Raw genomic sequence first — 25,676 nt, 5'->3', positions numbered from 1 at the left:
CTGTTAATGTCTCTGAGGCTGTTTCTTCATCTGTAAAATGGGTGTGATACCTGCTTCAAGAGGGTCAGCTGAGATAATAGGTATAAAAGTGATTTATGAACTTTAAGGTACTACACAAATGAATGATGGATTTCATTGATGGCCTTAGTAGATTTGATAGCCTAATTCTGTATTTTTTTTATTATTAAAGTAATGGTTCAGAAAACATTAGGGTGGAAGGTGGATTTGGCATGAGAAATTACTACTAGGCTTTTCCTATATCTAAAGAGTTCATATGCAAACCATCCCTTTTTTGTCATTTATAAAATAAAACTTCAAAAAAAAGGTAGAACAGGTTGTGTTAGACTCTCCCGCTCGTGTTTTTTAAATTTTTTTCTAAATTTATTGAGATAGAATTGATATATAATATGTTTTGGTTTTTTTATTGAAGTATAGTTGATTTACAAAGTTGTATTAGTTTCAGGTGTACAGCAAAGTTATATATATATATATTCTTTTTCAGATTCTTTTCTATTATAGGTTATTACAAGATGTTGAATATAGTTCCCTGTGCTATACAATAGGTCCTTGTTGTTTATCTCTTTTATATATAGTAGTGTGTATATGTTAATCCCAAACTCCCAATTTATCCCTCCCGCCATGTGTTTTTTTGTTTTTCAGAATAGATCCAGACCAAGAATATTTTAACTTTCTGCTGGATCCTTTCTAGTCCTACAGATTCCTTTTCCACATACTTACCAAGTGTCTCTCTGATTCTTTTCTGGATTTTTGCTTTTTGAAACATTTTATGATCCTTTCATTAATTTTGAAGGCTTTTTCTGATATCTCTATAGTTCTTTTTAAAGTACGTATTTAATAGCTTTATTAAGATACAATTCACGCATTTAAAATGTACAATTCAGTGGTTTTTAGTGTATTCACAGTGTTGTGCAGCCATCAACACAATCACTTTTGGAACATTTCATCACCCTGAAAGAAACCCTTGTACCCATTAGCAGGCATCCCCTGTTTCCTCTACCCTCCCACTCCAGCTCTAGGAAACCATTAGTCTACCTTCTGTCTCTATAGATTTGACTATTCTGGATATTTCATGTAAATGGGACCAAAGAATATTTAGTCTTTTGTGACTAGCTTCTTTCACTTAAGATATTGTTTTCAAGGTTCATCCATGTTGTAGCATGTATCAGTACTTAATTCCATTTTAATTCCAAATAGTAGTCCATTGTGTGGATATACCACATTTTGTTTATCCATTCATCAGTTGATGAACATTTGGGTTGTCTTCACTTTTTTTGGTTATTATGAGTAATGCTGCTATGAACATTCATGTACAAGTTGTTGTGTGAACATATGTTTTCATATCTCTTAGGCATATACCTAGGAGTGGAATAGCTGGGCCGTATGGTAACTCTGTTTAACCTTCTGAGAAACTGCCAGACTCTTCCAAAGTGGCTGCACCATTTTACATTTCCAACAGCAGTATATGAGGGTTCCAATTTCTCTACATCATCATCCACGCTATGTCTTCCTGAGAATACTTATCCTAGAGGGTATAAAGTAGTATCTCGTTGTGGTTTTAATATGCATTTCCCTGATGACTAATGATGTTGAACATCTTTTCATGTGTTTTTGGCTATTTGTATATTTTCTTTTTTTTTTTTAATTTCTTTTTTTAATAAATTTTTTTTTTTGTTACTCATTTATTTTTGGCTGCATTGGATCTTCGTTGCTGCGCGCGGGCTTTCTCTGGTTGCGGCGCACGGGGGCTACTCTTCATTGCGGTGTGCGGGCTTCTCATTGCGGTGGCTTCTCTTGTTGTGGAGCACAGGCTCTAGGCATGCAGGCTTCAGTAGTTGTGGCTCGCAGGCTCTAGAGCACAGGCTCAGTAGTTGTGGCACACGGGCTTAGTTGCTCCATGGCATGTGGAATCTTCCCGGACCAGGGATTGAACCCGTGTCCCCTGCGTTGTCAGGCGGATTCTCAACCACTGCACCACCAGGGAAGCCCCTTTTTTTTTGAATTTTATTTTATTTATTTTTTTATACAGCAGGTTCATGTTAGTTATCTATTTTATACATATTAGTGTATATATGTCAATCGCAACCTCCCAATTCATCCCACCACCCCCACCCCGCCACTTTCCCCCCGTGGTGTCCATACGTTTGTTCTCTACGTCTGCGTCTCTATTTCTGCCCTGCAAACCAGTTCATCTGCACCATTTTTCTAGGTTCCACATATATGTGTTAATATACGATATTTGTTTTTCTCCTTCTGACTTACTTTACTCTGTACAACAGTCTCTAGATCCATCCACGTCTCTACAAATGACCCAATTTCGTTCCCTTTTATGGCTGAGTAATATTCCATTGTACATATGTACCACATCTTCTTTATCCATTTGTCTGTCGATAGGCATTTAGGTTGCTTCTATGACCTGGCTATTGTAAATAGTGCTGCAGTGAACATTTGGGGTGCATGTGTCTTTTTGAATTATGGTTTTCTCTGGGTATATGCCCAGTAGTGGGATTGCTGGGTCATATGGTAGTTCTATTTTTAGTTTTTTTAAGGAACCTCCATACTGTTCTCCATAGTGGCTGTATCAATTTACATTCCCACCAACAGTGCAAGAGGGTCCCCTTTTCTCCATATTTGTATATTTTCTTTGGAGAAATGTCTGTTCTGATTCTTGTCCATTTTTTAATTGGGTTATTTGTCTTATTATTGAGTTGTAAGAGTTCTTTATAAATTCTGGATACAATTCCCTTATCAGATTTATGATTTGCAAATATTTTCTCCCATTCTTTGGGTTGTTTTTCCGTTTTCTTTTTTTTTTTTAATACTTATTAATTATTTATTTGTTTTTATTTTTGGCTGCGATGGATCTTAGTTGCGGCACACGGGATCTTTGTTGAGGCATGCAGGATCTTTCCTTGCGGCATGTGGGCTCTTCGTTGGGGCCCGTGGGCTCCTCTCTTATTGTGGCGCATGGGTTCCAGAGCGCATGGGCTCTGTAGTTTGCAGCATGCAGGCTCTCTAGTTGAGACGCACGAGCTCAGTAGTTGTGGCACACGGGCTTAGTTGCCCTGCAGCACGTGGGATCTTAGTTCCCTGACAAGGGATCAAACCCACGTCCCCTGCATTGGAAGGTGGATTCTTTACCACTGGACCACCAGGGAAGTCCCTTGTTTTTGCATTTTCTTAATGGTTTCCTTTGAAGCATAAGAGTTTTTAACTTTGATGAAGTTCAGTTTATTTTTTCTTTTGTCACTTGTGTTTTTCTAGTCTGTCATATCTAAGAAGGCTTTAACTAGCCCAAGGTCACAAAGAGTTACTCCTATATTTTTTCTAAGAGTTTTATAATTTTAACTCTTACATTTGGACCTATGATCCACTTTGAGTTAATTTTTATGTATGGTGTGAGAGTTGGGGGTCCAACTTTATTTTTTTTTTTGCATGTAGATAGCCCATTATCCCAGCACCATCTGTTGAAAAGACTATTCTTTCTCCCATTGAATTGTCTTGGCACCCTTGTTGAAAATCATTTGACCATAAATGTGAGGTTTATTTATGGACTCTCAGTTCTAGTCCATTGATATATATGTCTATCCTTATGCCAGTACCACACCATCTTGATTACTGTAGCTTTGTAGCAAGTTTTGAAATCAGGAGGTGTGATTTGTCCAACTTTGTTTTCTTTCTCAAGATTGTTTGGCTACTCTGAGTCCCTTGATGTCCATATGAATTTTAGAATCAGTCTTTCGATTTCTGCAAAAAAAGCCAGCTGGGATTTTGATAGTGATCAAGTTGAATTTGGGAAATATTGCCATCTTAACGATATTTGAACAGTTCTCGTAATTCTTTTGACCTACAGGAGAGAATAACAAAAAGCACTGTAGAGAAAAAAATTCTTTGCCCTCCTTCCACAAGCAAAGAGCCTCTGAGCAGAATTTGACAAGTGGATGAATGAAGGGCAAAACCTCAGAACCCCTGTTGGTCGTCCATCAATCCCAGTCTCCCAACTCAGGGAGTTAACATACACTGAGCCTTAGCTCAGTGTATGTTAACTCTCCGAGACATGAGAAGTCTGCTTTTTGTTGTTGTTGTTTTGTTGTATGGCTGTTGGTTTCTTTTCTGGTTGTTTTAGAGGAGTTCTTTAACCTTTATCAGCCAAAACAGTTTTATCTTTAGTTAGGGAGATAAAATTTGCAGGTTTCACTCAGAGGAAATGCTTTTTCACAGTCTGGAAACTATAGGCTCCTAAAGAGGCCTAATGTGTAATGATTCCACTGGAAATCAGTTTGTAAACATAATTATAGTATCAGTTAATATAATGGTTCATTTTTGTCTTTCTTCAATTCTTACCAAAAAAGAAAAAAGAAATTCTAATTGCATGTACTGGCACTGTCATCGGAGTGAAGAATAAATTAATAGTGAGGTCTGTCCTTCCCTTGCCCTTTAGGGTTTTGTCTTTCTGACTCTTATGACTCACACTCTTTTAAACGTTACCTTTGGGAAAAGTTGGCCTCTTCTGTACTCAGAAGGCTTGGCTCTTTCTATTAAGAGCCTCCCTTTTTTTCTCCTCAGAAAGGGTGCTTTTTGCTGATGGAAACCTGGTTTTTGTTCTTGATGCCTTATGGCATGATTTCTGACTCTGGAAATGATCTTCCTCTCTTCTTGTAACAAAACATGGGGCTGCTAGTATGCTTTCTTTCTGAAAGTCAAAGGGTCATGGTGGTCCCTGGAGGAAAGCCCAGGCTCTGGCTGTTTGGAGAGTGATGCTGAAGCCGGATCTAGTGACAGTGCTCAGTTCTCCCTGGGAGAAATCTCCAGGTGAGGGAAGACCAGACCTGACTCATTAGGACTGCCCAACCATCATTCATGAAAATCCTAGGCAATTTTCCATCTTAAAAATAGACCAATCAAAGAATCACCTGCATCTTCCTTCTACTCTTTACTAGCTGTTTAATATTAGGTAAGGGTTTTTTGTTTTTTGTGTTTTTTTTGCGGTACGCGGGCCTCTCACTGTTGCGGCCTCTCCCGTTGCAGAGCACAGGCTCCGGATGCGCAGGCTCAGCGGCCATGGCTCACAGGCCTAGCCGCTCCGCGGCATGTGGGATCTTCCCGGACCGGGGCACAAACCCATGTCCCCTGCATTGGCAGGCAGATTCTTAACCACTGCGCCACCAGGGAAGCCCTAGGTAAGGTTTTTAATATCTCCAAACTTAGTTTTCCCATCCAGAAAGTGAAGTGATAGAGCGGTACCTAACTCATGTGGTTTTGTGTTTGTAAAGCCCCTAACACAGGGCTTGGCACATTGAGTGTTAAGAAGTATAAAAAGTTTAAATATAAGAGAGAAAACAGCAGTGCTCACAAGCTATTACCAGCTAGTAAGAAAAACTTTACACTCAGAGAAAAGAGGGTGTTTGGACAATAATAATGAATACTAATCTAGTGAGTTTCCAGGCACTACTACTAATCTACTCTGTTCCAGGCACTGTATTAGTTTTACGTACATCAGTTCTTACTGAATCTTCACAAAAGTCGTAAAAGTATTTATTACATTTTGGAGTTGAGGCAAACTAAGCCTTAAGAAACTAAGCCCAAGGTCACAAAACCATTAAATGACAGAGCCATGATTATAACCAGGGCTGTGAGTTTCCACGCCTGTGCTTTAACCACATTGTATACTGATGAGGGAATGAAACTGAACGTGAAAGGTTGCTAGACTATGGAGAAGTAAAAAGGAAAGGGTGTTTGAGTGTGAAATCAGCTTAGGAAAAGCACAAAAAAGGTTTTGGGGGTGGTGTCACATATAGGGACAGGTCTGTGATTGAACCACTTTGGCTGGAGCAGATGTTTTTGAAGTGAACCGGAGACACCTCAGGGTGGCGGATGAGTGTGTGTGTCTATACTTGATCCAGTGACAGTAGAAAGCACTAAAAGGTTTTTGAGCAGGGAGGAGACATGATCCAAGTGATACTTTAGAAACAACAGTCTGGCAGTAGCATGCAGATTGGATAGGGGGGAAAAAAATATGAAACTGCATTTTAATGGAAGAAAATAGCAGGACTTGGTGACTGACTGGAAAGGAAGGTCAAAAAGGTCAATGCCCGAAGAAACAAAGCCCTTGGGCAATTTTGGCACCAAAATAATTTTGTAAAGTCAGAAACCTTGAGAATAGGCTATAAATGACTCAGTGACTCCATAAACTTCCTGTACCCTCCCAAAATGCAGGCTCCTCCAGGCACCAGTCCTTTCTGGTAGTCTCATCCCCTTGCCTTACACTCCACCCAGTCCTCCCCAACACCACCCTGTCAGAAAACCCTTTCCATCCTAAAAACAGTCTCTTCCGTCCAGGAGCTCTTCCTGGAGCCCCCACCACGTCCTGCCTGCTTGCCTCTCTGAAACCTGATCCTCCCCCAGGGAGGCACCTCCCTTGGAAACCCTGGGGAGACAGCTCTTTCTCCCTCACCTTCTCTGAGGGCCAGGCTCAGGGGGCCCGTTTGACAGGTGAAAACTTGCATTTCCCCCATGTTTTGCCTAGTGTTCTTTTGAGCCATTTTGTCTTTTTCTTACATACATGCTCCTTGTATAGTAAAGACCTTGTCCCTTTGCTTGTCATATTATAATTTTCTAGTTTTTCATTTGACTTAACTTTGTTTATGATGATTTTGAGGTAGCAGGTGTTCTATGGTTTTACTTTCTGAGATACTTTTTAAATTAACTTAACTCAAGTAATAAACAAATATATTCATCTTGTAAAAACTTAAAACAGTTTGAATAAACTAGTCTGCTTTAATCTCTGTCCCCAACCCTAGTACTCTCCCTCTCTGGCTGAAACCACTCGGGTCTTGAACTATTGTTTTTCAAATTGTATACTCTTTACTCCTTTTATGATTTTTTTTCTTTTGCATGTCTGTTTAGAGGGCTTTTTCATCCTTAGGTCACATAAATATTCACATATATTTTCTTTATATCTAATTCTTGAGGCCAGTTGTAGTGTGTTATAGTAAAGAATGTGAGATAATTAGTCATTTTTCTTCAGTGATTTGGAATATAGCGTATAGTATAGAAGTTTTAATATACGCTGGGGTCACAGCTATGGTTTCTAGTATATCGTTGTGCCTATTTTTATGCTAGTTCCATAACTAATTATTGTAGCTTGAAGTATTCGTTAGTGTACTTCCCACCTACATGTTCTACATGCTTTTTCATCCTTGAGGTTTTTGAGGGGCCTCCGTGTTGCATCCTCCTTTGCCATACCGTTACCAACTCTTTTCCCCTCCTCTCGAAAATAAAATTCTTTTTTTCTCTTAAATTTTTTTATAAGGTACCATTACTTTTCTAGTTACCTGGGTCCAAAACCACCACCAGCTGTTTAACTCAGCAGCTGGTTAACTGGTTAACTCTTCTGCATCTTTCCCCCACCCCGAAACCTATAATTCTCAGCATGAGAGATAAACCACAAAGGAGGACAAGAAATCTCCTCCTTGTGACCCTTTCTACAGTTTCTCTTTAACTTCATTTGGAAATAAGGCCTCTGTTTGCCTTATTTCCCTATTGAAATCTTTGTTATATTACTGAATATCATTTACTTCGTTATCACTAAGGAAAAAAACTAAGTGATAAAGTTTAAACATAAGTAAAGTAAAACAACAATGGAATATTGAAGGCCATAAAGAAAAGCACAGCCTTAGAGTCTTAAATGCTGTCTTAGAAACTAGTAGTGTGGATGTACATATGGGTGTCTGTTTTTTTATCTTTAAACTTCGTTTTGAAATAATTTTAGCTCACAAGAAGTTGTGAAAATAGATCAGTGAGTTTCCTTGTACCCTTCACCCAGTGACCCTCAATGATAACAGCTTACATAGCCACAGTATATTACCAAAACCAGGAAATGGACATTGGTACAGTACCATCAACTGTTGTTTCCCCGGGTAACATACGTTCTAGGATTACCCAGAGAGTCCATTTGGTGAATAACCATGCAAGACAGTTGTGGAACCAGCTGCTTTTCAGCTATCGTATTTACAGTCAGACTCAGCAATGTGTATTAGAAGAAGTGAGAAGTGGAGCAAAGAAACATAGAGGGTAACAAGGAAGCTAGTGGACCTTCTTGTCAAAGCCAGCTCTACAGAATTTCCTTATTTTCCTTCCTCTGACAGACATCTCCATGTTCCCCAAGTGGCCAACCAAAAGTTTCATGGAATAGCAGATTGCTCGTCCTGTTTGGTATGTTCTGTCCCCAGTTTTACCCTGTTTCCAGGAGAGGAGCCAGTAGTCAAGTTAGGCAGGGGAGGGAATCCATAATCTCTGCTGTTGTTTCAAGTGAAAAGCAAACCCTGTAGCCTCCCCTGTGGCTTCTGTCTGAGACAAAAGAAAATAATGTGACAGGAGCAAATTGACAGCAGCCTCCTCTGCCAGCAAATGCTAATATAGCAGAGAATTTCAGGTTCTCTTGGTTGTATAAAGTTAGTGCTGCCCTGGAAGTTGTTTCCCATATAGATAATTTGGTCTTGGCCCTTGCTTGAGGCCATATTGAAAGTGTATGCTAATTATGAGGTGTCATTGATGTGACAGTGATGCACTCCAGGTTCTTTGGCTTAAAAACACACAAAAAATGTAACTTTATGAAGACATCAAAGGAATTCTTTTTTTAAGAGAGAGGTCTTGTACGGTAGGGAAAGATATATTACAGTGGTGTGACAAATTAAGTTCTAGCTTTTAGGTGGTTCAGATCTGAAATATGACTGTATCTAAGTGGGGTATAATCTTCAGAAGTTATCCAATATGACTGACATTCTTTCCTATCACAGTGAAGACTTACCATAGATGTGCCCTGCCTGAAGAAATCACAGTAAACAGAAATTCACTTATAACTCTCAAATTAGGGCTTTAAACATTAATATTACAGAAAATTTACTCCATTTATAAGGTAACTTATTTGGTACCTTTAAAACAGTAAATTCCTGCAGAGCGTTTTAAACCACTTAATTTTTTTTCATTAAAAAAAAATACCCTTCATTTTCACACAACTGTTTTAAATTGCTAACATTAAATTCAGATGTATGAAAAAGCAGGCTCACTCTCTCTGTTTTTCTTTCTTTTTCTCTCCCCCTCTCCCCCTCCCCCTTCTCTCTCTCTCTCTCTCTCTCTCTCTCCCCCCCTTCTCTCTCTCTTCTCTCTTTCTCTCTCTTCTCTCTCTCTTCTCTCTCTCTCTCTCCCTCTCTCTCCCTCTCCCTCCCTCTCCCTCCCTCTCCCTCTCTCTCCCTCTCTCTCCCTCTCTCCCTCTCTCCCCATTCCTCTCCACCTCTCCTCTCTCTCTCTCCCTCTCTTCTCTCTCTCCTCTCTCCCTCTTCTCTCTCTCTCTCTCTCTCTCTCTCTCTCGTCTCTACCTTTCAATCTCTCTCTCCTCTTATATTAAGGAATCTCACAGGATCTTAGATGTGGTACCTTTTTCTAGTTAAATGTGTGCATTCAAATGACCAGCAAACATATTTATCTTTACAAACTATCCAATCTCTAAAAATAGTATGAAAATATAAAGGAGACTGTGCTATTTATTTATAATAATAATTGCCCATTTAAAAATGATTCCTGGGCTTCCCTGGTGGCGCAGTGGTTGAGAGTCTGCCTGCCGATGCAGGGGACACGGGTTTGTGCCCCTGTCCGGGAGGATCCCACATGCCGCGGAGTGGCTGGGCCCGTGAGCCATGGCCGCTGAGCCTGCGCGTCCGGAGCCTGTGCGCCACAACGGGAGAGGCCACAGCAGTGAGAGGCCCGTCTACCTCAAAAAAAAAAAAACGAGAAAAATGATTCCTTATTGTAAAGCAATTATACTCCAATAAAGATGTAAAAAAAAAATTATTCCTTTGTACTCGGTCACATTTCAAGCTAATAGAGCTAATGGTCTTTGTTGTTTTCTCTGGCATAGTTTAGGAATGTGCCCTTGTTTTGACTTTGGTAGCATCTTTAAGAGATTACATTTTCCAAAGTTTATAATTCTAAATTGTTACTACAATGGCAGGAAAAGATTATTTCTAGAATTTGATTATTTTTTAAGGAAGACTGAAAACGATAACCAAGTTCTAAGTAAATAAGAACAGTACAGTAGGGACCCTCCTGGCCGTCCAGTGGTTAAAACTCCACACTTCCACTGCAGGGAGTGGTAACTAAGATCCCGCATGCCACAAGGCACAGCAAAAACAAACAAATTAAAAAAACCCAACTATACAGTAACTCTAAGATACCTGTTAATAAGTGCCATGAAAAAGAGATAAATTGTACTTTACAAAGTAGAATAAAAATAAAATGCTAATTAAGAAATTAGTCCCTTTTTTGCCTTAATTCAAGCATAATCCTAAAATAAAAATTCTTCCTAAGAAAATGTACCCTATAAAAAACTAATATTGACTACCATTATGTAGAGTACCCTAGACCTAATAATTTGTAAGCGATTTCTTCATTGTTCATCCTTCTTAGCCCTATTACCCCCCCTCCAAAATAAAATTTTTGCTAATTACTTTTGGCACACTGGAAAGGTACTGATTGATGTGACACAAAAGCCAGGAACTCACAGCCAAAGATTTCCCTGTTTTTGCTATAAACTCAATGAGTGGGAACACTTCTGCCCTCAAGAAACCCATAATCAAATTAGGGAAACAGTAACTAGTACACAAAACACCTGCTAAAAGCCTATGAGAGTTCAGAATAAAGGGAAGTGTAATGGGGAGCAAGTACCAGAAAATCAGACAGAGGAAGACAAAAATAGGCATTGAGGAGGGCCGTTTCGCAAGTAGAAGCTCATTTTTAACTCTTGATTCGTTCGGAGATGTCTGGTTATAGTGTCTGTTTTAGCCAGGAGGTACAAACATGTGGCCTGGTAATTCTGCCCCTCTGTTTAAAGAAGCCGCACACACTGCCTTTAGTGAAGTGAAACTAGTGACACCAGAGTTGACATGGCAGAAGCTGCTGCAAAGATTAATCTGATCAAATTCAATAGATCCTACTGGAATTCTCTCCTTCTGCAGAAGTTATTATATATTAGAGTAGTGAGGAACCCAGGTCCAAATCATCACTAAAGAGAAAAGCTTCCAAAGAAAGAAAGAAATTCAAATGACCTAGAGCATGAAAAATTAGGCCTGTCCTTTGGTTAATAATTAGGAAGTGATTATTACCAAAGTTATTTGTGCTTTTATTTTTAAGTAATATACAGATTAAAATTTTTTCAAACAGTATAAAAGGTTATATAGTGAAAACTAAAACTTTCTTGCAGTTTAAAAGCTGGACTGTTTTTTTTTTAAATCAAGTGGAGGAATAAATTATATATGAAATAGGGAGCCTCTACAGGCTTTAAGTGGGAGGAATATAGCAATGACAGAGGAAGTGAAGATTTCTGGCAGTTTGCAGGTTTGGTCAGAGAAGGAAGAGAATTCCTATAAAGCCTTCTGGATTTTTCATCACATTAGACCTTTCCCACTCCTAGATTATAAAAAAGATTCCCACATTTCCCTCTGTATTTTTCCCCTTCCTTCCTCCCTTTATTCCTTCCTTCCTTCCTTTTTTAACTTTGATCTATCTGAAATACATTTTAATGGAAGGAGTGAATTAGAGATTTAATTTTTCTGTATGGCCACCCTTTTGTCCTAACACTATTTATTCACTAGTCCATCTTTTTTGCCACTGATTTTAAATGTCTCTATTAATATATACTAAATTCCGTATGATTTTTTTCTATTCTCTTCCATTGGTCAATTTTCTGTTCTCTTCCATTGACCTGCCTAGTCACGTTCAGCTCTACACACTATTTTAATTACTATAGCTTTATAAGTTTTAATACCTGGAAGGATGTATTTCTTGTTACCTTTTGCTTGTTACTCTTCAGGATTTCCCTGATGATTCTCATATTGTCCATATGAATTTTAAAATCAGTTTACCTGGTTTTTTAAAAATCCTATAGTTAAACTTATTTGGATTGCATTAAATTTACAGATTAATCTTCATGACATTAATTTTTCCATCCAAAATTAGGGTCTTTCCATTTATTTAATATTTCTTTTGTGCCCCTCAGTTTCATTTAGAGGGTTTTTTTTCTTGCAGAGCTTACAACTTTCTTGATATGTTTCTTCCTAAGTATTTAACTTTTTTGTTCCTTTTGCTTTGAGATTTTTCATTCCATTATATTTTCTGCTATTTGTTAATATAGTATTAATTTGGGGCCAAGCATCCTTATTTGTTTATTATTTACAGTAGGTTTTCTTTTGATTCTTTTGGGTTTTCCAGATATATAATCATATCACTTGCAAATAATGATAATTTTATTTTCTCTTGTCCAATTTTTATATTTCATATTATTTTCTCTTATAATTGTATTGTCTAGTACCTCCAGAATAAAGTAAATAATAGTGGTGCTAGAAGGTATCTCTGTCCTACTTCTGACTTCAAAGGGAATGCTTCTGGTGTTTCCCCATGGCTTACTTTATACTAGCATCTTTATTTCTCCTTACTCAACACTTCTTGACCCATTCTCTTCCTTGAAAACAAAATATTTCTTTTCATCCATTGTTAAAAATGTATATTCCTCTTCCATAGCCTAATAGTCGCCCTCAACTCTGCATCATCCAAAGACTGCAAACTCAGGGTATAGGAGAATGAGCAAACTAAGGGAGACCTGAACTACTAATGGTTGAAAGAATTAAAAGCTGTATTTTACCTGTGAATCACTTCATGAGCAGTCAGCTTCACCTAGAATAGGAACCAGTGACTGAAACCAGAATTGCCGTTGGCTTGAGCAGTTTGGTGTTTCTAGAAGTGCTGAAGACTTAAGAGTTTTTCTGAGTCTTTTTACAAATAAGTTGTTTTTCATTTCATTAAGAAAAAAACATGGTAATTTTTAAAGTTGTAATAGAAACAAGGGTGAATTTTAATCTTTGGAGGAAAGGGTAAGAAGGAGCACGAAGACTAAGACAGTTGTTTTATCGTTGCTTTATTCCCTTTCATGGGGAGGCAGCGGGAACAGTGGAAGAAGCTTAAGCTTCAGAGTCTGGCCATCTTTCCAAATCCTGGGCTGCTGCCTCTCAGCTGTGTAATGTTGGTTAGGGCACTGAACAGCTCTGCTTTGTTGCCTTTCTCTTAGTCCCATCACATGATGAGAAGCTGCCATTTTTGGGAACAAGTTTTGCTCTACAACATTTACGGCATTATATGAAAAGGACAAAGGGTGTTTCCTTCTCTCGATGGAAGTAAAGGCTGGTCACACTTGATGTATTTTAGAGAGATTTTCTTGAGGTGATATGGGTGCCTTTGCTCTGCAATTGGTACATCTGGGGCAATTATAGCCAGCTTCTGCCAATGATAATTATTGTGTCTTTGTTACTCCCATTTTCCTCCATCATGGTTACCTCCACAGGGGTCCTCTAAGCTAAAGAAAGGTTTCTTCCCACCTCCTTTTATCAGCTTGTCTGGTGTGGCCTTGTGGTGATCATAACACTTGATTAGGTCCCCAAAAGGCCACTCAACTCTCTTGATCTTTCTGGTTCCTCTCCTGAGAGACTTCAAACAAGTGCCCAAGCTGACCAGAGAGCGTAGAGTTGCATGGGGCATAGTATATTCACTATGCCTAGATGAGAATGGGGTACAGGAAGGGATAGGAAGGGCTGTGAAGCAGAAAGGGAGACTAGAGAGATGTTTGTGCCACAATGTAAAGAATTTTAAATGCCAAGCTAAGAAGTTAGGAAGTTTTCTCTGAAGTGAAAGTCTTTTGAAGGTTTATGAAGAGGAAGTAATGATATGATCCAGCTCGTACTTTAGGAATGTAACTCTAGTCACAGTGTATTAGATTGTAAAGGCTAGACAAGTGGAACTTCAATTTTATTGCACATAGAATTGCTTTTTTATTTATTTATTTATTTTTGGCTGCATTGGGTCTTCCTTGCTGCGTGCAGGCTTTCTCTAGTTGCGGTGAACAGGGGCTACTCTTAGTTGCGGTGCACAGGCTTCTCATTGAAGTGGCTTGTCTTTGTTGGGGAGCACAGTCTCTAGGCACCCAGGCTTCAGTAGTTGTAGCACGTGGGCTCAGTAGTTGTGGCTCGCGGGCTCTAGAGCGCAGGCTCAGCAGTTGTGGTGAACAGGCTTAGTTGCTCTGCGGCATGTGAGATCTTCCTGGACCAGGGCTCGAACCTGTGTCCCCTGTATTGGCAGGCGGATTCTTAACCAGTGTGCCACCAGGGAAGTCCAGAATTGCTTTTTAAAATGAGCATCCCCTGGGACTTCCCTGAAGAGCAAAAAAACCCCAAAGTTAGCAGAAGGAAAGAAATCATAAAAATCAGATCAGAAATAAATGAAAAAGAAATGAAGGAAACAATAGCAAAGATCAATAAAACTAAAAGCTGGTTCTTTGAGAAGATAAACAAAATTGATAAACCATTAGGCAGACTCATCAAGAAAAAAAGGGAGAAGACTCAGATCAATAGAATTAGAAATGAAAAAGGAGAAGTAACAACTGACACTGCAGAAATACAAAAGATCATGAGAGATTACTACAAGCAACTCGATGCCAATAAAATGGACAACCTGGAAGAAATGGACAAATTCTTAGAAATGCACAACCTGCCAAGACTGAATCAGGAAGAAATAGAAAATATGAACAGACCCATCACAAGCACTAAAATTGAAACTGTGATTAAAAATCTTCCAACAAACAAAAGCCCAGGACCAGATGGCTTCACAGGCAAATTCTATCAAACACTTAGAGAAAAGCTAACACCTATCCTTCTCAAACTCTTCCAAAATATAGCAGAGGGAGGAACACTCCCAAACTCGTTCTACGAGGCCACCATCACCCTGATACCAAAACCAGACAAGGATGTCACAAAGAAAGAAAACTACAGGCCAATATCACTGATGAATATAGATGCAAAAATCCTCAACAAAATACTAGCAAACAGAATCCAGCAGCACATTAAACGGATCATAAACCATGATCAAGTGGGGTTTATTCCAGGAATGCAAGGATTCTTCAATATACGCAAATCAATCAACGTGATACACCATATTAACAAATTGAAGGAGAAAAACCATATGATCATCTCAATAGATGCAGAGAAAGCTTTCGACAAAATTCAACACCCATTTATGATAAAAACCCTGCAGAAAGTAGGCATAGAGGGAACTTTCCTCAACATAATAAAGGCCATATATGACAAACCCACAGCCAACATCGTCCTCAATAGTGAAAAACTGAAAGCATTTCCACTAAGATCAGGAACAAGACAAGGTTGCCCACTCTCACCACTCTTATTCAACATAGTTTTGGAAGTTTTAGCCACAGCAGTCAGAGAAGAAAGGAAATAAAAGGAATCCAAATCGGAAAAGAAGAAGTAAAGCTGTCACTGTTTGCAGATGATATGATACTATACATAGAGAATCCTAAAGATGCTATCAGAAAACTACTAGAGCTAATCAATGAATTTGGTAAAGTAGCAGGATACAAAATTAATGCACAGAAATCTCTGGCATTCCTATACACTAATGATGAAAAATCTGAAAGTGAAATCAAGAAAATACTCCCATTTACGATTGCAACATAAAGAATAAAATATCTAGGAATAAACCTATCTAAGGAGACAAAAGACCTGTATGCAGAAAATTATAAGACACTGATGAAAGAAATTAAAGATGATACAGGTAGGTGGAGAGATATACCATGTTCTTGGATTGGAAGAATCAACATTGTGAAAATGACTCTACTACCCAAAACAATCTACAGATTCAATGCAATCCCTATCAAACTACCACTGGCATTTTTCACAGAACTAGAACAAAAAATTTCACAATTTGTATGGTAACACAAAAGACCCCAAATAGCCAAAGCAATCTTGAGAACGAAAAACGGAGCTCTAGGAATCAGGCTCCCTGACTTCAGACTATACTACAAAGTTACAGTAATCAAGACAGTATGGTACTGGCACAAAAACAGAAAGATAGATCAATGGAACAGGATAGAAAGCCCAGAGATAAACCCACGCACATATGGTCACCTTATCTTTGATAAAGGAGGCAGGAATGTACAGTGGAGAAAGGACAGCCTCTTCAATAAGTGGTGCTGGGAAAACTGGACAGGTACATATAAAAGTATGAGATTAGATCACTCCCTAACACCATACACAAAAATAAGCTCAAAATGGATTAAAGACCTAAATGTAAGGCCAGAAACTATCAAACTCTTAGAGGAAAACATAGGCAAAACACTCTATGACATAAATCACAGCAAGATCCTTTTTGACCCACCTCCTAGAGAAATGGAAATAAAGACAAAAATAAACAAATGGGACCTAATGAAACTTCAAAGCTTTTGCACAGCAAAGGAAACCATAAACAAGACCAAACGACAACCCTCAGAATGGGAGAAAATATTTGCAAATGAAGCAACTGACAAAGGATTAATCTCCAAAAATTTACAAGCAGCTCATGCAGCTCAATAACAAAAAAGCAAACAACCCAATCCAAAAATGGGCAGAAGACCTAAATAGACATTTCTCCAAAGAAGATATGCAGACTGCCAACAAACACATGAAAGAATGCCCACCATCATTAATCATTAGAGAAATGCAAATCAAAACTACAATGAGATATCATCTCACACCAGTCAGAATGGCCATCATCAAAAAATCTAGAAACAGTAAATGCTGGAGAGGGTGTGGAGAAAAGGGAACCCTCTTGCACTGTTGGTGGGAATGTAAATTGATACAGCCACTGTGGAGAACAGTATGGAGGTTCCTTAAAAAACTACAAATAGAACTACCATATGACTCAGCAATCCCACTACTGGGCATATACCCTGAGGAACCATAATTCAAAAAGAGTCATGTACCAGAATGTTCATTGCAGCTCTATTTACAATAGCTAGGAGATGGAAACAACCTAGGTGTCCATCATCGGATGAATGGATAAAGAAGATGTGGCACATATATACAATGGAATATTACTCAGCCATAAAAAGAAACGAAATTGAGCTCTTTGTAATGAGGTGGATGGACCTAGAGTCTGTCATACAGAGTGAAGTAAGTCATAAAGAGAAAGACAAATACCGTATGCTAACACATATATACGGAATTTAAGAAAAAAATAATGTCATGAAGAACCTAGGGGTAAGACAGGAATAAAGACACAGACCTACTAGAGAATGGACTTGAGGGTATGGGGAGGGTGGAGGGTAAGCTGTGACAAAGTGAGAGAGAGGCATGGACATATATACACTACCAAACGTAAGGTAGATAGCTAGTGGGAAGCAGCCGCATAGCACAGGGAGATCAGCTCGGTGCTTTGTGACCACCTAGAGGGGTGGGATAGGGAGGGTGGGAGGGAGACGTAAGAGGGAAGAGATATGGGAACATATGTATATGTATAACTGATTCACTTTGATATAAAACAGAAACTAACACACCATTGTAAAGCAATTATACTCCAATAAAGATGTAAAAAAAAAAAAAACTACCTAACTCTTAGTTAATACATATCAGTGTAAAATGTGAGTGAAGTAGAAAACCAGAAGGAATTAAAGTTAGGTTTTATTTGAAATGCTAAATCTAAGGGAGCCATCCCTGCCTTTATTTTTTCCAGGTTAAGCTACTCAAACCCCTAAATACAATTTCTGCTCTCTGTATATCTAATATTTAGTATAAACATATTTAGAAGTATAGAGTAGAATTAGGTCTTACCTGTTCTCTTAAACAGATGAAGATGGGAAAAGAAATGCTGATTAATATATGAGCAACAAAAAGCACTGCAACAGATATTCTGGGAATTATAAGGTTTTGAGTGAGTAAAACCAAAATCAAACATTAACTAGGGCTTCCCTGGTGGCGCAGTGGTTGAGAGTCCACCTGCCGATGTAGGGGATGCGGGTTCGTGCCCCGGTCCGGGAAGATCCCACATGCCGTGGAGCGGCTGAGCCCGTGAGCCATTGGCCGCTGATCCTGCGCGTCCGGAGCCTGTGCTCTGCAACGGGTGAGGCCACAACAGTGAGAGGCCCGCGTACCGCAAAAAAAAAAAAAAAAACCATTAACTAATACCACTAACTTTTAATTTTTCCCTATTGAATATTATACAGCGTTTAAGATAATGTGCTTTTATTAGAGAATTTGAAATAGCTCAGAAGAACTTCCTTTTTTTTTTGCTTTTTCCAATCCTGAATAATTATGATATAATAATGTCCTACATTTGTATCATGTTTAACAATTTATAAACCATTTTTGTAGGCATTTCATATAATCCTGCAATAACCTTAAGGCTTTGGTATTATCGGTAGTTGACAAACAAAAACTCAGGCAGGATAAATGACTTATCTAAGATCACACAGCTATTATGTGGTAGAATTGAACCCTAATCCAGGTGTTCTGCTCCAAACTAATTTTGTTTTCTTCTCTGTCAACTTTTCCTTGTGACTATATACTAATATACATTGTGGTCTCTATCTTCCCCCCCACAGTCCAAATGAATCCCTGAGACTTATAGGTGAACGCCTTAAATAAATATTTTTAAATAGATCACTTAGTGTTGAAACATTTTCATGTTGCAGATAAAAATTTAGGTATCAGAGCACAGTCATTTGATAATAAAACCAACTGGACTGATATAAATAAATAATTGGATTTAAAAATAAATGGGAGAAAAGACCAATCTCCACTGCATAATTCCAAATAATTTATATAGTTAGTCTTACCATGGGGAGGTGGAGTATAACTCCCACACCATAATTTAGGCTGTGTACAGCAGCTACCTTCTAAGAGTAAAATATGGAAAGAAGGGAAAAAGACTGTTTACAATGGAGAAGACTGACAAGCACTGCCTCAGCCAAGCGATTGAGGTCAACATCATGTTGGTAGTATGTGCCCTTGACACGATGTGATGAAAATGGCACTTTACATCAGTGATCTTCCTCCCCAAAACCCACAATCATGAGAAAAAACATCAGCCAAACCCCAACTGAGAGACTCTCAGGAAATACCTGACAAGTGCTCCTCAACAAGGTCATCAAAAACAAGGGAAATCTGAGAAATTCTCACAGCCAAGAAGAGCTTCAGGAGACATGACAACTAAATGTAATGTGGGATCCTAGGACAGAAAAAGGACATTACATTAAAACCAAGGAAATCTGAACAAACTGTAGACTTTAATTAATGATAATGTATCAGTGTCGGTTCATCAGTTGTGACAAACGTAAATGTTTATAATAAGGGAAACTGGTGTGGGCTACATGAGAACTCTACTATTTTACAGCTTTTCTGCAAATCTGAAACTATTCTAAAATTAAAAGTTTATTTAGGGACTTCCCTGGTGGCGCAGTGGTTAAGAATCTGCCTGCCAATGCAGGGGACACGGGTTCAATCCCTGGTCCGGGAACATCCCACATGACACGGAGCAACTAAGCCCGTATGCCACAACTACTGAGCCTGTGCTCTAGAGCCTGCGAGCCACAACTACTGAGCCCGCGTGCCTAGAGCCCGTGCTCTGCAACAAGAGAAGCCACCACAGTGAGAAGCCCGCGCACCGCAACGAAGGGTAGCCCCTGCTCTCCACAACTAGAGAAAGCCCACTTGCAACAACAGACCCAATGCAGCCATAAATAAATAAATAAAGTTTATTTTTTTAAAAAAGACTAGAATAGAATAATACTTGGTAAACCAATTCCCTTCTTGGTGAATTGCTATGAATCAAAATGTTATATATCTTCCATCCTTAGATTGGTGTCAGAATGGGAGTTAATATCACTAGAGAATTATCTCAATATCATTGCAAATTATCCAGCTTGAGTATGAATTATCTTGAAGGAAATGAGTAAAGTTCTTTGGTTTTAAGTAAAGAAAACCCACAACATTATCAGAATAATGCCCAAATATAAGGTGACCCTGAGTATAAGGCAATTTCTTATCTTTCCAATGAAAACATATTTTTACATACATATTTAAGATCATAATTTTAATAAAATAATATATGAATTTAGAAATATTATTTCCCTCCACTTGTCCCTTTTTATGAAACAGTGTTGCCTAAATTTTTTTACATGCAACTTTGATGTCAATATTTGGCACCTAGTAGGTTGTCAGTAAGCATTTATTGAATGAATGATAGTTTGAGATCATTGAGATATATGGAGAGCCCTGGATCACTCTGAGGATCCACTGAAGGTTTTTGACCAGGAAGCTAATACACAAAGGCGGAGTGGTATTTAGCCTTTTCTCAGGGGAAGTGGAGATATCACAAATCTGCTTAAGGGAGGCCAAGGTGTGGCCAGGTGTTGGCCTAGGGGCACAGACGGGGCCCTGACTTAGGAGTCGGGCAGATTTGGATTTAGAAACTGCTGGAACCTGAGTGGTCCCAAGAGTCTCTCTGAGGAGGTGCCACTGAAGCCAGGACCTGAGGGTGTAAAGAGTAAGGGCAGAAGCTCTTGGACGGGCATCACCCAGGCAGAAGAGACTACTGTCTCGGAGACAGAGGAAGGAGCCCACTGTGACCAGAGGATAGTGACTGGGGACCTTGGAAACCATGGAAAGGACTCCATTTTTTTTTTAAGTGGAAAGGAAAAAATGGGATTGACATCTAATTTGCAGTCCTAAAAAACCACTTCCTTCTGTGAGGAGAATGGGTTGGAGGAGGAGTTAGGAATGGAAGCAAGGAGGCCAGATTGGAGATGATAATTAATAATAATAATAATAGTTAACACACTGCTTACTAAATGCCCAGGGACTGTTCTAAGCACTTTACATGAACCAACTCATTTAAGTGTGCTTCCCCGTTAGCACCCTCTTTCATTCTCGAAAGTACCACACATTTTTTTGAAGTCTAGTTGCTGTACAATATTATATAAGTTACAGGCATACAATAAATATAGTGATTCACAATTTTTAAAGGTTATACTCCATTTATAGTTATTATAAAATATTGGCTATATTCACCATGTTGTTCAATATATCCTTGTAGCTTATTTTATACCTAATAGCTTGTACCTCTTACCCCCCCTACCCCTATATTCCCCCTCCCTATTCCCTCTCCCCACTGGTAACCACAGTTTGTATGATAAATTCCAGGAAACTATGAATCAGCCAATTAACATTTTCAGAGGGGCTGATAGTTGGAGTGTTCAGTCTCCTCTACCCATCATTTTCAAATCATCCTATGAAAGCCACTAACCAAGACAACTCTACAGTACAATATGAAGGTAGGAAAAGTTGTGGAATCTCATCTCTAAACTTCCTGAGGCCCTTCCTTTTTGTTCCCTTCTGTCTTAACCCTGTCTCTTGGTTCTGAGTTTATGTGGGCATTTCTATTTGTCTCTTTTTCTCAGTGTCTTTTTTTTTTTTCCTTTAACTCTCTCCCTTGAGTCTCTTTCCCTGTTTGTGTGTGTTCTGTGTTTCTTTCCTCTTTACCTTCCCCATTCCCTCTCTCTATTCTCTTCCCTTCCCCTAATCTCATTCATTCTTTCTTCCTCCCTCAACTGGCCGGTGAGGTACTGGCATGTACAGTGAATGTGTTCTGCTTGATATATAAAAATTGATATTGACAATTTCCGTTTAAAACTAATTAAGGCTCCCAAGAGCCAGTGTACTCCTTCCAAAATGCTTCTATAGATGATTGTTACAAAGTATTTTAAATCTTTTTATCCCAGTTCCTGCCTTCACATCTCTGGAGGAAATTTACCTAGTACGCCACTCATCTAACTGGTTTCTTCCAATCCCCACGCCTTCCCTTCTTACTCCACCACTGCTTAGGACTGCTTCCTTTGCCTGCCTAGTTCCGAATAGCGGCTACCAGGGACAGCTCTCTTCCAAGCAGAGGCTCCCTTGGTAACGAGCATTCCTTTGTGCTCATCCTGCATATAAATCACCAGGGAGCTTTTAAATGAGAAAAGACCTGGCTGACCCAGAAGGTGGTATTTATAAATAGTCCTCCAACCCCCCCTCTTTAAAGCTTGTCCACCTAATCCTCTCCTCTCTCAAGATTGGAAGTGACTTGACCTTTGAGTCTTAAAACTCAGGCTCTTTTTCTTTTAAAAATCTGGTTGGCAAAAAGCTGTTAAAACAAAAATGTTCTCGGCAGGATGATGATCAGTCATGAGAGCTTGCCTTTCATTTCTGACATTTTCAGCCAAATATGCTTCCTCTTCTGTGGACCAATTTTTCACATTGTTATTATTTTAAGACACTTACCTCAATAATTTTTATTTCTTTTTACTGATAGGCTATCATGGATTTGTATTTTTATGATTTAGAAAGCTGTTCCCAAATGACTGCAGCTCTATCATGAACTAAGAGCCTTCCTTTTCACTCCTAAAATCACAGAACTTGGAGGGGCTCTAAGTAGCCTCAATCCCAGCATCACTGGATAGAGCTCTGTTATATTTCCCTAATGTTGTATTATTTACTGAAGCTAAAATCTCATAGGTTTTTGTTAGGATTATGAAATGAAGCACATGATATAGACACTAATAGATAGTGTCTATTTACCTAGTACCCCACTCATCTAACTGGTTTTTTCCAATCCCCATGCCTTCCCTTCTCACTCCACCACCACCTGCCAACTGCCTTCTCTACCTGAGGTCTGTCCCCAGCTCCTGCACTGGACTTCACCTAAATCATATCAGACCACATATCTGATTAGGGTACATGCAGGAACTGCCTAATTGTTGAATTGGCCAAAGATTTTTTTTTTACTATATTTCCCAAAAAGATAATTAAGTCCTTAATCTGATTATTTATAAAGAGAAGAGATGCTTATATTAGACAAACCATGTGTTTTTAGCAGCCTCTCTCCCTTGTTATAAAATGGAGGAAACTTAAATTCACTATCCACTATCAGAGAGAATACTCTAATTTAAGGCTGTTTTCTTTTCATCCCCTAACAGATGGAAGAGTAAGTCCTGGTCCCAGGCTTTTCTTCGCTGACTTGGGCCAGGGGTAGTAATTCTTTTTCTAGAAGCTACTAGGTCTGATCCATCTGTTGCTTTGTGGGGAGAACCCCTTCCCCAAGGCTTTTCTTGCAGTCGTTTTGCTGGAATGTCCTACTTGCATGTGAGCCTGGAACTTTAGAAGTAATTTTAGTTCTGTTATTTAATTTAAGAAAGTTTGGTGTCCAGTGTGGCTGTATTTGTACATAAGAGACTATCTGTAGAAAAAGAATAAAAAACGTGTACACAGCAGGTTGAATAAATACTGTGTCTTCTGAAAACCTTGGGCTTAAGTGTCTAAGGCAGTTCTGTTTAGATCAGCGCTCAGCGTGGACTTGCTAGAGCGTAGTATCTGTTGTTTTATTTCTCCAGTTGGGGAAGCTGTCTCTTCATATATGGAGACTCTAGAATGGGTAAGAATATGTGTAAAAAAAAAAAAAAGAATATGTGTAGTAATTAGAATTGTAAGACATGGCCTAAGCAAGTATGGATACTTTTGACTTGCGTTTGGATTTAGTTGTTAAAAAAAAGTGGAGTGTAGAAATATGAAACAGAGGAGAGAAAACCACGTAGGTACAGCAGAGCAGCAGTATTCAGCAATACAGTGAGCATACAAGGAGGGTTTATTAGGATTATACACACGGAGAGGAGAGTAGCACAACGAACACAACTTCAAAGCAATGGTGGGTTCATGTCGGGGGACAGTGCACAAGCAGACCAAGGGCATAGGAAGTTTAGGGTACCCATCACATTCAAGGCACACTACTAGATAACCCTTGGTTCTCTTTTGTGACTTCTTTTTATATAGCAGCAAAACTTAGAAAGAATCTCTCCAGAGGGTTAAATGTAGTACCATTAAGTACATAATGATGCTAATCAACTGTGTTGTTCAGGGTTCTTCACTGCAAGCTACCAAACAGTAGGAAAGGCGCTCAAAGGCTCTCTGGTGCTTTCAGAACTGACTGAAGTTGGAGGAACAGGGGAAACACTGCAGAAAAGGTGGGGTTGGCACTACCTGCTGCCCCACCCTGAAGAAATGCTGACTTTTCCTCAAATCCTTGTGTGACTACAGCTTCAGGGTCCCAGGTGTCCAAGCCTAGGTCACGTGCTTGCCCCCAGCTGCACCATGACCAGGAGAGAAGGATCTGGATCTTCTAGTTGCTGTAGTGCAAAGCAGTCACTGCCTCCCATGGGGGAAAGGAGGCTGCAGGGTGCTGGTTTGGAAGAAGGTTTGGTTGCTAGACAGCAAAAAAAAAAAATAAGGCATGTAAACTGTATCTATCTGAAGCTCAGTGTCTTCACAGATATTAACCATCTTTCTCAGGCTCAGCCAGCATGCATGGAGAATATTAATTTCATTTTCCTTTAATGATTTGTTCATTGTTTTTAAAAACAAAGACAAAAAAAAATAACAAAAAATAACTTGGGACTATCTTTTTAAATTCAGTCTTTATCAAAGTTGTATGTGTACATCATTTAGAGTCATAGTTCTACCCAGTTTCTAATGAAGAACAGCATTCCATGTGCTCCCATTCCTATTTTCTACTCCCCAGAGAAAACTATTTTCAATTCTTTCTAGCTGATTTATTTGGTATTAATCTTGATATTTCTAAATAGCACACTGTGGTGATGTCTTAATGTTTCCATTTGGGGCATTATTTATCAACTTCCCACGATGGAAATGAGTTTTGTTCTTTCTCAACACTTTATGCTTAATCACACATACACTCTCTTCTCCTTCCCCCATCCTCCCAGGATAATTGTATTGGATCCATAGCCTGTGTTTTTATTATCATTACATCGACACTGTTTGCAATGAAGCCATGTAGTATAATGTGACTACTACTTTCTCCACCTTTGATTTTTCCCTGATGTTAATAATTGTCTTGGTTTTTTAATTCATTTGCTTCAATTTTCCATACTTCTCACTGACGTGACCCCCAAATCTCCCCTAACTGAATAAATCCTCTTTCCATATAAACACATTAGATATTCTATGAATTTCATCTTTTTTTTTAAATTTCATCTTTTAATTTTTGGGGTTTTTTTGGCTGCACTGGGTCTTCATTGCTGCGCGCGGGCTTTCTCTAGTTGCGGCGAGTGGGGGCTACTCTTTGTTGCAGTGCGCGACTTCTCATTGCAGTGGCTTCTCTTGTTGCGGAGCACGGGCTCTAGGCGTGCAGGCTTCGTAGTTGCAGCAATGCGGGCTCAGTAGTTGTGGCTTGCGGGCTCTAGAGTGCAGGCTCAGTAGTTGTGGCGCACAGGCTTAGTTGCTTCGTGGCATGTGTATCTTCCCGGACCAGGGATCGAACCCATGTCCCCTGCACTGGCAGGCGGATTCTTAACCACTGTGCCACCCGGGAAGTCCAAATTTCATCTTCTTAAAAAGAAATCTCTTCCTAAGTGTTCTGACTTGCTCCTATCTGGACCCTGGACCAGTCACCCTCCAAGCCTGCTAAGGAGCTATTATTGTCTTGGGGTCTCCTTCAACATCACTCTAAGGACCCCTTTACCTGTCTCTTGTTTTAGATCCCTTGCTTCCTCGATTCAGTGTCATCCTCTTCCTTGGTCTTCCCTGTCATTTTGAAGGAGCATGTTACCATTCGTTTCTTTTTTTTTTTTTTTTTTTTAATTATTTATTTATTTTTGGCTGCGTTGGGTCTTCGTTGCTGCTTGTGGTCTTTCTCTAGTTGCAGAGAGCAGGGGCTACTCTTCGTTGTGGTATGCAGCCTTG

The 25,676-nt window shown here is 39.2% G+C and overlaps 1 protein-coding gene across 2 annotated transcripts in view; it reads left to right on the top strand.

Annotated features, from left to right (window-relative positions):
- The window catches only part of PDE6D (phosphodiesterase 6D), a 51,916-nt gene that overhangs the window by 20,137 nt on the left and 6,103 nt on the right, over positions 1 to 25,676 (top strand). The window contains exon 1 of one of the 2 annotated variants that reach the window (XM_079925345.1): positions 21,132 to 21,217. The exons of the other annotated variant lie outside the window; for it this stretch is intronic. The gene's annotated coding sequence lies outside the window, so the exon portion shown is untranslated. Of the gene's footprint in view, positions 1 to 21,131; positions 21,218 to 25,676 lie in introns of those variants that run through there. 2 annotated transcript variants of the gene reach the window in all.

This window comes from Stenella coeruleoalba, assembly GCF_951394435.1.
Source record: "Stenella coeruleoalba genome assembly, chromosome: 6".
Lineage (NCBI taxonomy): Eukaryota > Metazoa > Chordata > Mammalia > Artiodactyla > Delphinidae > Stenella > Stenella coeruleoalba.
The sequence above is the reverse complement of the archived record's forward strand: the minus strand, read 5'-3'. Positions and strand labels throughout refer to the sequence as shown.